Genomic DNA, 11875 nt, shown 5'->3' on the forward strand with positions numbered 1-11875 from the left:
TCTTGAAGTCGGCTATAACTTCACCTGCCGGTACCCTTTTTAGGGCTTTCGATGCTAGGATTCAGTCTGATTTCAGTTCTTCTACTTGGGTTTGTCTTCCTGACTATCCTTTCACCCTAGGACTCTCTTACCCCTTCTCCAGAATCATTTCTGAATTTTTTGAGATCACAAAAATCTCGTACATTCAAGTCATGCCAAGGATTTGGAGGATCCTCTATTGGATTGATCATTTGAATCGTTCCATGGATCTTTCCATTGGCATAAATGAGCTAGCCTATATTTATGATCTTACGACTTTTGGGAACTCATGTTTCCTGTTGAAGGTCAAAACTGATAGATTTCCCCTTGTTTTTATTGGATAAGGTGTCTAAGTCCATAACTATTTCTGGTATGTACTTGACCCGGTTGGCATGGTCCATTTGGGTTGCATGGCATCATGACATTTGGATAGACAAAATGAGAAAAGGACACTTATGGTTTATTAATATATAATAAGTTCTAATATATTAATAATATTAATTAATTAGTATTGATCAAGAATTAATTTGGAATTAATTTTATGATCAAAATTGAGACTAATTAAATATATGGGGTTGATTGTTTAAATCATCCATTCTTATATAGTGGGCTAATGATCCATGGTTTATTGACTTCGGCTAAAACCCATAGGGTGCTCCATGGATGTTAAAACCCATGGATCATGGAGGAAATGAAAAGCCATGTCAATTAGGGTTTACATGGTGTAACCCTACTTGTGACACAACTATAAAAGGACCCCATGGGCTACCAAAATCAGCACTAAGTGAAGAACTAGAGGGCTAGCCGATTTTGAGTGTGTGTGTGTGTACTTCTCTTAAAGTTATTCCAAGAGTTGTGGTGTTGTGTGAAACACTTGAGGCATCATATTTGGGGTGCTAGGCTCACAAAGTTCTCAAGGAATCCAAGCAACAAGAAATGTATGTTCTTCTACTAGCTTTTATGTTTCAAGTTCCCCATGCCATGCTAGTTAGGTTAAGAAACTTGGAAAAATCAAATTTGCATCTATCTTAGTAAAACATAGATCCAAGGTTTCTAGGGTTGCATGTACACTTTAGGAGTGTTAGAATTCTCAAAACCCTTTAGTTATGAAGTCCACGCATATTGATGGTTCTTGGAAAGGAAAATATTTCTTCGTAAGAGATGACTCGATTCCTGACGGGAATCTTTTACCACAATACTGGATAATGAAGGGTAGGATTTCATATTTTTACATTAAGGATCCTGACATTCACTTTTCTTATCTTATTTGATGTTTTTCTACCTTCAAGTTCGACGAGTTGGTTCCTCCCGCTGGAGATACAGAAAACAGGATCAAAATCTTTTTCACTATGTCTGAATCAGAGAGGTCATTCAAACTCAGCCAATCCAATCATCAAGGAACTTCGTCTACCACTATCTCCATGTCGAAAGGTAAGGAGCCTAACTTCTCCATGTATGCATCTTATATACTAAACCCTAATGACATAAACACGGCTGGACAGGCGCAGAACCGGGATAACAATGGATCGAGGTAACATGCCCAATGACGCAACTCCTAGACTCAACAATAATAGTTGGGAAAAATCCCAACTTCAGATAATAACTAGGAAAAATCCCAACTTCAGATAATAATGTGGGAAAATCCCAACTTTAGATAATAATTGGTGAAAATCCCAACTTTAGATAACAATTGGGGAATATCCCATTTTGTAAGATAACATGATAATGTGATAAACCTTAGAAATTTAGTGGGGAGGATCCCAAATTGTAAGATAACATGATAATGTTAAAACCGTACATTGTACTTTAGGATCTTAACATATGTTCAGAAATAAGAGGATTGCCAAGTCACTAAAGTGTGAAATAATCCCCTTATTCACATCCCATAGTTAGATATTCTTTTTTTTATCAAAAAATTAACAATCAACAATCAACCAAATTGTATGAGAGGCTGTGATGTTTGAGGTAAAACAAGTATGAAATGGTAGACAATGTGACACAACAGTTTACAAGGAAAGCCCTTGATCCTTGCTAGGATCTCTGACACAAAACCTTGGGAGGTGATAATGAGCACCTGCCTTGATGATTTTATTGATGTAAAATGTTGATTACAAAGATGAATGTGTAAATGTAAGTACAAGTGTCGTGGATGAGATAATCGTGTGTCTAGTGTGTGTAATACAAGTGTTATTTATAGTCTAATGCTAATAACAAGAAGTATGTTAATTCCGGGATCCTCTGAGAATCAGCATATGAATGTTGTTTGACTTGTTATTCAGAGTCTTTTGTCTGGTTGAGATGATTGTCCGTTGAGAACAAGTCATTAGTTGACTAATTCTGCATATGTGAGAAAAAGAAAGTAGAATATAGCCATTGTAAGTGTTAGTAAATATTAACGATAATAATCAGGATCCTAAGATGTGTTTAAGGATCCTGAGCCTGTAGCAATATTAAGGATCCTGGATATGATTTAAGGATCCTGCCCTCAACAATTTCCCCCAAATTATTCCTGCAAAATATTCAGGTTAGTTATCTAATATTTAAAGGTACAATTTTAAACAAAATAAAAAGGATATAAGATTTTGAAGTTTAATGGATAGGGTAATTTAAATTTCAACGAATAGATTTCTAGCCGTTGGAATAGGTCAAATCACCCTTTTACCTCTTCGTGATTTCTATATAAATAGGACGTTCAGCTCTGTAGTTTTATCTTACTCTTTTAGCTCGGATTTCCGACGTTCATCACGTATTATCGAAGGTACTCTTCTTTTTTCCTTTTCTTTTCATCTCTATTCGATCTGATCATGGGCAAGAAAGGAACTCGATCTCGTGCAAGCATCATTTCTATACCCGATGATGATTTCATGGATCAGAAGATCTTTTCTTATGAGGAAACTTGTACCTTCACCGATGATGACATTAAGATCTTGAAGTCGGCCAGAACTTCACCTTCCGGTACCGTTTTTAGGGCTTTCGATGCTAGGATTCAGTTTGATTTCAGTTCTTCTACTTGGGTTTGTCTTCCCGACTATCCTTTCACCCTAGGACTCTCTTACCCCTTCTCCAGAATCATTTCTGAATTTTTTGAGATCACAAAAATCTCGTACATTCAAGTCATACCAACGACTTGGAGGATCCTCTATTGGATTGATCATTTGAATCGTTCCATGGATCTTTCCATTGGCATAAATGAGCTAGCCTATATTTACGATCTTACGAATTTTGGGAACTCCTGTTTCCTGTTGAAGGTCAAAACTGAAGAGCTTCCTTTCGTATTATAGGCATACATAAGCACTTCCAAGATTGTTATGGACCAAACCCCTTACTCCTTACTGTTTGGAACAGAAGCAATTATCGCCACTGACGTGGTAATTCCCACAGCAAGATACTTACTTCAAAACCAAGAGGACAACAATAGAATCCTGGCCCAGGATTTCGACACAATAGATGAACTCAGGGATCTTGCCAAGATCTGAATTGCTACTCATCAACAAAGGGTTACTTATAATTTACTAAGAGATTTTTTAGGATTGTTTGCAGGAACCAAGTTCTTCAGGATCCTAGTGATCTAAGGATTCTATTATCGTAATAATTATGCAGGATGATCAAAAGAAAAATATGAAAAGAAAATACAACCATTGTATTCAAAAAAGGGGTTGCAAACCAACCCACTAAAAGATTAGTTGTTCTACATCCCAAATAAACTAAAAATTATTTAAACTGATCTACGTAGGCCTAGACCTTAGCCTGGTAATCATCGGTTGTGTCTTTCTTCTCCCCTCCTTCGGTCAACTGTAGCACAAGATCCTGATTGGCAGTAGAATGCTTGCCATTCAACTTGGACAGTGGCTCGCGCCAACGGTCCATGTCCCTGGAACCTGCATTCTCCAGATCTTCCGCAAGATGGATCTTGGCCTCTTAAACAGCCACTGCAGCGCTAACCTTCGCATCATAGATCACCTCATCCATCTTATGCAAGTGCTCCTCCACCTTTTCAGCCTTCTCCATACTAAGCAGCTCCACTATCCTCAATAGATCCTCTTTGGTCGCTTTCCACATCCTCTCCTATCCCTGAAGGGCTTGTTCAGCCCTCTCCGATCAGATCCTTAGATCAGCGGAAACATGATCATAGACCTGAAACAAAGACATAGTGGGTCAGTAAAAAGTAGAATATACGATGAGAATAAAACCAACACTTACAGCTTAGGAGAATATATGACATCCCAGTCACCTTAAGTTCAGAAAGACCTATATCAAGGTCAGTTTAGAAAGAACTATATCAAGGTCTTTTGACGGATTCACTTGGTCGATCCAATATAGGATCCTCCAAACGAATGGCATGGCCTAAATATATGACATCCCAGTCACCTTAAGTAACTCAAAGACAATTCCAGGAAAGGGTATTTCAACCCCAGGAAGAAGGGATACTCTGTGAAGCATACCCAGGTAGGACAAAACAAAGTTAAGTTAGATGAGAGGATCGAAGGGTCTAAAAACGGCTTCAGAAGAGAAGGCTCCACTGAGTCTCTAAGACTCGATGTCATCATCACCAAAGGAACATGTCTCCTCATAGGAAAGAATTCCTTGGTCGACGAAAACATATTCAGGAAGAGCCAATATATTTTTGCGAGAAACGGTGATTTTTCTACCCATGACAGAAGAAGTAAAAATATAGAAGAAAAAAGAGAGAATTAACTTCAAATAAATCACCGATAATTGAAAGATAGATAGGAGAAGTAAAGAAAATTGAAGAGCTAATCATCCCTATTTATACTGCAGGAATAGCTTATTTGACTGCTTGTAACGGCTAGTAATTCACCCGTTGAAATTTGAATTATCCTAGCTGTTTTGGTCAAAAATCGACTAAGTGAAAATTAATCAAAGTGTCTGAGAGGCTGTGGTGTTGTTGATGAATCGATTAGTGAAATCAAAACAATATTACATGAGTGGTTTACAATGAAAGCCCTTGATCCTTGTTAGGATCTCCGGCATAAATTTAGGAGGTGATAATGATCACCTGCCTTGATGATTTTATAGATTGAAATGTATGTTTACAGAGAAAATAGAATGAGTATGAGTATAAGTGATAGTATTCTGCTAAGTCTTATGGGTAGTGTGATGATTACAAGTGTTCTATATAGTCAAACCCTAACAACTAGAGCTCCGAGAATTCTGAGATCCTCCGAGATTACTTATAGTCATTTGCTTGAATTGGTCCTCCGGGTCTTTTGCATGGTTCTGATGACTATCCATTGAGTATATGAATTTGACTACTTATTTTTCAACATGTGAGAAAGACAAAATAATATATGTATGTTATAAATAATAAAAATATTAGTCAGGTTCCTAGAGTATATTCGAGATCCTGAGCTTCGAGGATCCTGAGCCTTTGAGGATCCTTAGACTTCAGAATCTCAATGTAGTTCCGATATCCTAGCCCTAACAATTCCCCCCAAGTTATTCCTGAAAATAAGTGACTTAGTTTCGATAATATTAAAGGAATAACTTAAAGTAAATAAATAAATGCAGAAAGAGATAAGGGTAATTTTTGAATTTAATCCCTAACGGATAGGATTTATCCATTCGAGAGTCATCATAGCCGGTCTAATCAATCATTCTCTTTCTTCTGCCGTTAGCTTAAATAGAGGCAATCGATTAGGGCTACCCTTCCGTGCGTCTTTAAGCATCCATCTAGTTGTCTTCGAAGGTATATTTTTCTCTTCTTCTCTTTAGTCTCTCCTTTCACTAACAATGGGCAAGAAAATGACCATATCGCGCAAGAATATCATCACGTCTCCTGAGGAAGACTTTGTTGACCAGAACATCCTATCATACGAGGAGATCATCTCGTTCGACGACGATGATATCAAATCGTTAAAGACCATTGGCACTTTTTCCAACGAGGCTGTTTTCAAACCCTTTGATCCGAAACGCCAACCTGACTTTGCTTCCTCGTCTTGGTTCTGCTTTCCCGGATATCCCTTTGGCTTAGGTCTGGAATACCCTTTCGCTAGGATTATCTCCAAGTTTTTTGAGGTCCCCCAAATTTCTTATATCCAAGTTATGCCCATTGTTTGGAGAATTTTGTTTTGTATAGAGAAATTGAACCACTCCAAAGGTTTGGATATAGGTTTAGTTGAGTTGGCTCATGTGTATGATCTCGCTACCTTTGGGAATTCCCGCTTTCTTCTTAGGCATAAAACCCACAAATCCCCTTTAGTTCTAAAAACGAAACATAACTATGGTGCTTGGAATGAGAAGTACTTTTTTGTGAGACGTGATTCGATCCCTGGTGGTGAATCCCTACCGAACTCTTGGGTTAAAAAGGGTATGAAGAACCATCCCTCATTAAGTGCAAGTAAGCCCTTTGTAATAAGGCATAAAGTATGAAAGAAATTCAAACACACAATCCCCCATTAAGGAGGAGATGTGAAGAGTGGTTTGATATGTACTCTAACTCCAGCTACTTAGTTATGTATCATAACTAAATGGGTGTCAAAGTGGCCACTTATTTGTACATGAAATTTATATTCATACCACATGAATATAACTATTTTTTGTTCTCTTTTATTATTATTTCCTAGAAATAACAATTTCGTAATTAGTTAGTAAAATATTATTTTCATAAAATAATAATTCGTCAATTAAATACAAGAGTTGATATATTATTAATAGTTAAATCACTTTAATAAATAATCAATTTAACAGTAACCTGATATAAGGTGTGACCCTATAGGATCATATGTTATTAGAAAATATCATTTTATAATGACTCTTGAGTGTAAAGATCTTTCAGAAAGCAAGTTAAGTACCAGGTCAATGGCTAACTCCTTTGGAAACTCGACACCCAAGTTGCCAAATCTATTAATGTACGACTTCATATTCTGAACGTGCGCACATACAGAGTTCCCATCTTGATGTTTACAAGACATCAACGATTTAACGACCATGAACCTTTCTTGTCGAGCCTGGTCTTGGAACATTTCCTTGAGATTCTCATTAATGTCGAACCCCCCCCAACGCTCTCGAAACTCTTTTGGAGTTCAGAACACATGGTCGCCAACATTACGCAAGAGGCTTTCGTTAATTCATCGTAATACTTGTTATAAGAAACCACTTCCTCTTCAGAGGAGTCATCATCCAGTAAGGGGAGATATTGGTTGAGGACATACTCTTTGCCCTCGTACCGTAAGGCAATCCTCAAAATACGAATCTAGTCCAAATAGATTTGACAGGTGAGTTTCTTCGTTGAAAGGTTGGATGTGGGAGAGCAGTTGGAGTTCGAGGGAGGTGGATGAGGAGGAGGAGGGTTGTTGTTGTCATTCAATATCTACAAGATAAAAAGTTTATTTATTTTGAATTTATCCTTAAAATAATTATTAATAAGGCTAGCAGCCATATTTGGCTTTGTGATATGTAAAGGGATGTCGTAAACTCACACCAAAGTTATTTAGGTAGGCAATGCACTTTACCAGTTTGAGTCTTTTGAAACTCCTAAATCATTTGAGATTCATTGACATTCAATTGCATGTTAATCTCGGATTGTGTGCATCTCTATTCAATGGTTGGGGTTTTGTGTATCATTGAATACATGGTGAATCAACCATGAAAAACTTTGTGACCCTCAATATAAAATTATTCTCATATCGACGTGCCACTTAACCACGCACGCTCCATCAATAGAATGATTTCACAAGTGATATGTCATATTAACTTATATTTTCGCAATGACATGTTGGTTAACTACACATACACCATCATCAAAATATAAACAATATGTGTGTTTTCATGGTTAACACATGACTCACGTTTTTAATATATAAAATGGGAATTTTGTTTTATTATTTGATTAATACTTTTTATATTGTAACAAAGTCCAGTCGAACCCTTTTGGTAATTCCACTCTGAAAATACAAAAAGGCGGTGAGGATGCTAAGCATCGATGCTTATAAAAACTGACCTCATTTAGAATCATAGAGAACTATTTAAACATTTCTTAAACTATTACAGTCGGTGAGCCTAGTCTTGATTCTACAATAATGTTTTAATTAAACAAGTGAGGATACATGTTGTATAATTCTTATACATATAGTAATCATACCATATATTAATTTTAAACCTTTTAAACTTATATTCTTTTCTTTTTAAATATTATTATTTAATTCTCTTATTAAATAGTATTCAAGGATAAATATTCCAATTTTAAATTCAAGTTTAAATAATATTCAGATTTAATTAAATAAATATTCAAAGTAAAATTCTTATTAAATAATATTTCAAATTAATGTAGGATTTGAATTTTCAGATTTAAACAATTAAAATGATATTTTAATCAAGATGTTTATCCACAAAAATCAAATTTTTGGAAAAATCCGAAAATTTGGAAATCGCCCGGTCGCGCCGTGATTGCTGCCGATCTAGATTTATAATTTTCAGTTTTACAAAGCTGTGAAAATAACTAAAACTTAATGGCTATGATATTACTATTGGATTTTATTCGTATCAATACACATAATCATCATAGCGGAAACAAACAAAAATACCTAAGTATGCATGTACCCTAAGATCTAGGTTTTATTAGTTATAGCAACAAAATTGAAGAATGAACTAAGTAAGAATATTAACATCTTGTTGTTTCTTCGACTAGACATTGTGAATGCTAGAACTTGTAGTGGATCAAGTATCCAAAGTAGAATGCCTTTAATCTAGTTAGACCCACAAACTCCAAAAGTTATCAAGGATTAACCCCAAACTAGGCTTTTGCAAAAAAAAAATTAACCCTATGAGTGGGTTATAATTTTATAGAGAAGAGAAAAGGAGAGAGAGAGCGAGAGAGAGAGAGAGAGAGAGAGAGTTTGAATGAAAATATGAGTGGACTCAGCAGATGGGGTTTAACCCATACTAGTCTATTTATAGGTAGTAGATAAATCCATAAGGGATTCAAACTCTTCGGGGATAATCCTTATCCGATTCAAAAGTTGCCTTATGTATATCTAGGGCTTCTTAAAACCATCCATATCAGGTCTCCAGGAGCTTATGGAATATCCCAATTAATTTCTAGGAATTAATTAATATTTAAGCTCTTGAATTATTTAAAACAATTTAATTAATTTCCAAAATAATTTCTAATTATTTTATTAATTACTTAATAAATTAATAACTTATTCTCCCCATTTCTTTCTAACTAGTTGAGATATGAGGCCAACCCAAAAGGGAACTACTACTATTAGAAATATTACTAAAACCATTAATGATATTGGATACTATTCTTTGTTGGATTAAGGTGTCTAAGGTCCTAACTAAACTAGTATAATGTTAATGAATAAAAATAAAGACATTTTTGGGTTGCCCACATATCTAAGAAATTGCTTAGATTGATTAAATGAGAGAAATAAATGATTTATTAATATATTATATGACTAATATATTAAATACAAATAGTTACAATTAATTTAGAATTAATCATAATTAATTTGGAGTTAGTTCTGGGTTAATTAGAATTAATTAAAAGTTAAAGGACTATAGCTATAATTGTTCAAAAGTTGAGCAGAGGACAGGTTCCAGAACCTTCCTATGGTTGACCGTTTGGAGGCTCCTCTTGGAGTCTTCTGGAAGACTTCATGTAGATAATTAAGTAACTAGATAATTACCTTATTTTAAATAATATCATTTTTGTTCAAATTAGGGTTCCTAGGTGTTTCCTAATCAGCTATAAATAAGGCCATGTACTTGGACTTTTCGGGGGAATGCAACCAAGACATACCATAGCCTAAAATTCCCTACCTCTCCCCTCTCCCCTAAATCTTCTAGGATTCTTGTGTTGTTGGTGTGAACCATTAGAGGCGTGCACACAATTGAAGCTAGTTTTCAAGAGACTATTGGATTGATCAAAATGGTTTGTTTACAATAACAAATCAGAGGTATGTTATCTCTTTGTGAATTTTGATTTACATTAGGGTTTAAAAGTTTTGTTGTTCAATAGTATCTTGCTTCAATAGAGTTATGACATATATTAAACTAGGTTGCATGTACTATTAAGATTTTAAGGTATTTTCCACATTATCACATGTAAAACCTATCAGTGGTATATGAGCATTAGGTTGTCTAACAATTGAATATGCATAAATTGAACCTGAACAATTGAAGGATAACAAAATCATCATTATGTTTTGTCGCCACATCATGACCAATGTCTGGTCCGTGTATTTTTCTTCTTCTGCCACGACGTGGAGATTTATCTGCCACGTCGCGGGGGACCTCCTGTTTAGCGAAATATTTAGATAATTAATATTTTTGATTAGGATAATTACATTTGTTGATATTGTTTTAATTGGATAAAATCTGAATATTTAAATTGGTAATCTGATCTTCTAATATCCAAAATCTTTGAATTATCCTCATGATTTAATTATATTTAATTATTTGATTAATTAAAAAGATTAATTTTGAAATCATTAATAGAAATTTCTGACCTTTATTTTAAATGTTTAAAATAAACCCTTATAATTATATATATTAAAAGTTTAATACTATATGTGTAACATGAGTCACTTAAATAGCTAGTAGGCCTCATTCACGAATCCATGCTATAAAGAGGGTATAAGGAAGCGACCTATAAAATGGTTGTTGATTGAGTGTCTATTCTCACCCACCAATCTCTTATGTGGTTGAGGGTAGTTAGTAGGACGGGTTCAATAGGACATAACGTCATTAAACGTATAATGTTATAAAGTAATAGAACCTTTTAAAAAATTTCTCACTCTAGTTACTTTAAGAAAAATGTGAAAGTGTATGTTAATCAATGAAAACACACATCAATCTTTATGATTCGTTAGTGGAGCGTGTGTAGTTAACGAGCACACTAATTAGAGACTATAAACTTGAAATGATGGCACAACTCAAAAATTATCATTAATTAATGGAGCATGAATGGTTTACCGACACATTAATTTGAGTTGGTAAAAGACATTGAGGTTGTCAAGCGAGTTTGGATGGTTATTCATATCTTTTTTTGTGATCCTCGGCATCCCAGTCACAAATTGAAGAACGTAATCGAGATTAAACATGCCACTGATAAGATTCAATGAATCTGAAGCGATCTAGGAATTTCATATAGATTGAATCTGGTAAAATGCATTACCTACCTTAAATGAATTCGTGATTAGATTATGGTATCCCTTTTCTTAATTTCGAATTGCACTATTGGATCATATCCTTGAACATTAATTTGGGTTAAAATATCAAGGAATGAACTTTCTCCTCCTCCTCCTCTTTCATCAAGCCAAAACTTCACTCTGCTATCGGTCCTTGCTAAGGACAAGCTTGTCGGTCCAAACTACATGGAATAGATGAGGAATCTGAAAATGATGCTTTGCTACGAGAACAAAGAGTATGTTCTCACTACTCCAATGCCAGAAATCAACAAAGAAACTTCCATTCATGAGGAGATTGTTCACTATGATCAACACGTGCATGATGCCACAAAGGTCTCTTGCATTACGATTAGAACTATGGCACCTGAGCTCCAAAACACATATGAGGATTACTGGTGTTACGCGTGTCAAACCCAACAAATAATAGGGGTACAATGGACTCCAAATACATTGTTTTAATGCACTAAAAAGTAGTATAAGGCAAGCAGGGTCGAACCACAAAGACACGGGATAAAAGTTTGTACCTCTTTGCACTAGGTAATTTGATCACAAAAGGGGGTTTTGTTTGCAGAAGTAAAATAATAAAATAACAATCTACTTTAAAAAAATGCAGAAAATGAAATAAACTTGTAAACAATTTGACTGAATGGTTCTAGTTCTAGTTCTAGTTCTAAATGTTGTTCAGCTTGATTATGACTTGATGT

Source organism: Lactuca virosa, chromosome 3 (assembly GCF_052849685.1).
Source record: "Lactuca virosa cultivar CGN04683 chromosome 3, Lactuca_virosa_CGN04683_v6, whole genome shotgun sequence".
In the NCBI taxonomy this organism is placed as follows: Eukaryota; Viridiplantae; Streptophyta; class Magnoliopsida; order Asterales; family Asteraceae; genus Lactuca; species Lactuca virosa.